Here is a 4,097-nt window from a genome sequence, read left to right as displayed (position 1 = left end):
GCAATATATCGGCAAATCGATTTTTCCCTACACCCCTACTGTTTACTGCATGTGGTGCTGTTTTCTACACAAGCACAGGGGTTGCAAGAAGTGACATTAGCCTACGCTGTACTTTAAAATGAAAATAGAAAGCTCCCAATGTTGTAATGGAAACCTGAGGAGAGTACGTCTCAGATGGTATATTAAGCAAACTCCTCTAAGAATGTTGTTTTTTCATGTCAATCAGCAGATGATCCATTAGTGGAATGACTTTTGGCTCAAACCCAACTGTGTGGAGAAGCTCTCCAAGCACTCTGTCTTTATGTATTCGCAAACTCGCTCAGGGGTTCAGTTTATCTGACAAGCTCAAGTTCAAACCAGTCATGCAGAAACAAACAAACGACTTGTTGTTCTGTCTTTGTCAGAAACGTTGAGTCATTTAGAAACTGTTGGATTTCTCGAAAGAGTCAAAGCTGTCTTTTTAAATCAGTAAAATCCACTGACCTGATACGAACCGTTTACTGTTGAGCAAAAACCAGAGAACTCCACAGTCTGTTCAGAGAGGTTCAGATGAAGTTCCTGGTGCTGCAGGAGCAACGCCTGACTAACTTCTGAGGTGCTCATAACTGACTGCCTGAGATGTTTGACTTGCTGGAAAGCGTGTAGAGGTGTGCTGGTTTAACAAGCTGCAGCCTGCAAACCTCGACCCCGAGGCTCAGGTGTCACCGGGTTCCTAGAGCGAGACAGGATTCAGAGAACTGTAAACCGCCCACACGCCGACAATCTCCCAGATTTATGAAGATGATTTAACACAAAACTACAAGTTCCTCATTTTTTAAAGACTTTTATGACACATTTAATGGAATCTACCACATACGTCTTTCAGTAAACCTGAATTAGATTGATCACTATGACAAATCTATAAAATAACTATCCCTTTGCCTGGGGGATCTGGACCTGAAGAAACTTTATCTATGATCTTGATCTATGATCTTGAATTCTCAAAATCCAGATGTTTTGCTGCACCGTCAACCATATATTTCAAAAGTCCTGTCCCTTTCTCAATCAGGGACTAGTAGGATTTAACTCTGGATGTGGTTGGTAGAGACACTGTAGGTCTCCCTATGGTCAGGTGTTGGGGGTGCTGCTATAGGGCAGGACCCCAGCTAACCCAACCATGGCGTTTGTTCTGTCAGGATCCCCAATCGCCCCTGCCTCCATCCTATGTGGACTTCCTGTGAATGAAACTGGCGGGCATGTGGTGTTCACACCATCTTTTCTACATTCAGCAGCATCATGGTACCTAAAAACAGCATGGACAAATGGAAATTTGTGTGCATGCAGACAAATGTGATATATATATATATATATATATATATATGTGTGTTTGTGCAGATAACTGTTGTGTGTGTGTGGTTGTGCAAAAGAATGCAGCTCTTTTTTAAACATGTATTTAAGACATAAAAATGCTTTTTTTTCTCTGTACCCTCTCCCTTCTCTTCAGCTCATGTACTCATCCCAAGTTTATTTTGCTTAACATGCTCCATATTCATTCCTGAATCTTACATCTGAAAAACTTCTAAGAATCTGAACGATGCTAAAAAAAAAAGAAAAAAAAAGTAAAATTCCCAAATTTGTTCCAAGAAAAACTGAGATCTTTCTCACTGATTCACCATATCTGGAGCTAAAACTGCAAATGCAATGTTGTATGGAGCTCTCTGAGCTTCTAGACATTAGTAGCAGATCAGCATCAGAGGATGAGTTTTAAATGAAGCCTTCTCCTCTATAGAATCTACATCTCCACCTGCTTCAGCTTTTTCACCTCCAAACACTGAACATAACTCTCTAGAATTATGAATCAGGCTGGTAAAAAATTAAATCAATTTAATTTTCACTGTCTGAACCGAGCCCTTGTTGACTTGCACAATTCCTCCAGCCCAGAAAAGCATATTTAAGAAATCAATCATCTCCGCTGTAATGCATCCAGTGTCCGTTGTGAACTGTATTTTAATCCATTGAACCATTTAAAGACTCACTTGTATGAAAATGGTGATTTTGACCTGTTCTCATGTCGTTTTTCTGATGATTAAAGACATATAAACAAAACTTGGATTAAATTAAGATTAAATTACATTTCCTTATACAAATAGTAGTGGATCCAGAGCAGATGCAAAAAATTAAGTTCTAAAATTGAAGAGAAACAAGACAACACATCATTATTCAGAACTCTGAAAATCTCTTTCAGGTTTTTAAGGAGAAAACGAAATACAATTGTAGAAAATTTACTGTTTCATTCTGTCTGTGTGCTGCTGTCCAAAATACAAAGTTGACATACATTTAAGAATTAAATGATACTGACAGATAAATGTTTGTCAATGTCCTTGTCAATGCTCTGCATTAATCATTTTCTGTACACACATTCAAACTAGATTTACTTTTTCTGAAACCAAAGAGACAGACACACACGTTCCTTTGTCAAAACAAACTTGTTTTTTCCTACCTCAGTTTATCAAAAAAGTGCCAATGTTTGGGAGAAAAACAAAAAATCCTGGATCAAAAAACATTCCAGCAAGATCCAAGCAGAAAGACTCGAAAATGGAGGCCAGCCATTTTCTCCTGCGTGAAAAAGTTTGTTTGTGAAGCAGAGAGTGTGCGAGCACCAGGTCGTCTGACTGGGAGGTGAGAAAGAGTGTTTAATGTCTTACCTGCTGCAGAACCGCGCTGCATTAATTATTACCATTATCCTTGACATGGAAGCAAAGGAGGAAAATGACACTTCAGTGTTTGCAGCTGTTCCTTCATCTTAGTTTTGTCATACTTATAAGTAACATTTTATTAAAGACAGATAGTAACTTACCTGAAATGATGTCATTTTATTTATCTTTTCCTTTAAAGGCATGGGTGTTACAGAAAACATGGAACAAAAAGCAGAGAATTTCCTCCTTTCACGTCATCTCATCCAAGCACAAAGAGGAATTTCTTCATCCACTTTAGAAATTATTCTAAGGTCAAGATAAAGCGTAAAATGTGAAAGAAAAGTCGCCCACTATTGTGTAAAACAAATTGAATGGAAAGATAAAGCTTCACTAGCTATTAGTAGATCAACCATAAAAATGCAACGAGTCTGTAAAATACAGTTTAAGCCACAAAATACAGATTATTCAAGGCTTTCAGTGTTAAATGTCTTAAAGGTTTATTATTCTGATCTAGTTTAAATGTAATGTGTAGCCAGTCAACAGCCTCTGGAGTGACCTTCACCTTCACTTGTTCCTGATGAGCAATGGTTGCCAATTTTTTTTGTTCATAAATTAAAGCAACTGATCCAAATCCGCCTCCAGAGGAGCTCAACTGAGGGGACCACATTAAAAGAAACTCAGTCATCACACTTTTTAAAAATATATATTTTTAAACCCATTTATTTAAACTCACTCTAGAAACTTGAATCTTAAATATAAATTGAAATAAATTACGAGGAGAATTCACAAAACATCACTGAGATCTAATCAGTTTGAAATGATTTTTACTGAATGCTCTGTTTCGGTTACACGAACTAGAGAAACTGTTTCTTTCCACAGAAATACTGCGCCGGACAATTTTATTGCTTGGGTTTATCAAGGTTATCTGGACCTGTCGAGTGAATCGGAGTCCTGTGGTGAACGCTCTGAAACAGCAGAGTACAGAGCTGCTTGCGGCTTGTCTGCACTTGTCTCGCTGATGCCAAAGTAGTTTGTGTAGTTACAGCTTCTGCTTTGCGTACTCATTATTTTTTTATTCCATTGTTGTTCCTTCATTATGTACTACTTAGTGCATTATATAGGGTGTTTACCATTTTGTCTGGGTGTACAAATATACCATTCCAAAATCCATACGTTACTACAAACAAGTGTACATCGATGCTCACTAATATGGCAAATAATACGTTTTCATCTTCAGAACACTAGATTAACAAATAGTCTTCTTAAAAATTTTCATATTTATTTGGTTTATCTTTGGGGAAAAAAGTGACGTCATATTTGCTGTTTAAAAAAACAAAAGTAGTGAGGATGGAATTAGTTTATTATCCAGGATATATATAGCGCACTACAGTATAGTTTTTTTTTTTCCTTTTTTTGCACTAA

The 4,097-nt window shown here is 37.3% G+C and overlaps 1 protein-coding gene across 1 annotated transcript in view; it reads right to left on the bottom strand.

The window, feature by feature from the left end:
* Window positions 1-1,333, bottom strand: part of p2ry2.1 (purinergic receptor P2Y2, tandem duplicate 1) — a 6,972-nt gene extending 5,639 nt beyond the window's left edge. The window contains exon 1 of the mRNA XM_024276819.2: window positions 484-1,333. The gene's annotated coding sequence lies outside the window, so the exon portion shown is untranslated. The remainder of the gene's footprint in view (window positions 1-483) is intronic.
* Between the last annotated feature and the right edge of the window lie 2,764 nt (window positions 1,334-4,097).

The sequence above is a fragment of the Oryzias melastigma genome, linkage group LG13 (assembly GCF_002922805.2).
Source record: "Oryzias melastigma strain HK-1 linkage group LG13, ASM292280v2, whole genome shotgun sequence".
Classification (NCBI taxonomy): Eukaryota; Metazoa; Chordata; class Actinopteri; order Beloniformes; family Adrianichthyidae; genus Oryzias; species Oryzias melastigma.
The sequence above is the reverse complement of the archived record's forward strand: the minus strand, read 5'-3'. Positions and strand labels throughout refer to the sequence as shown.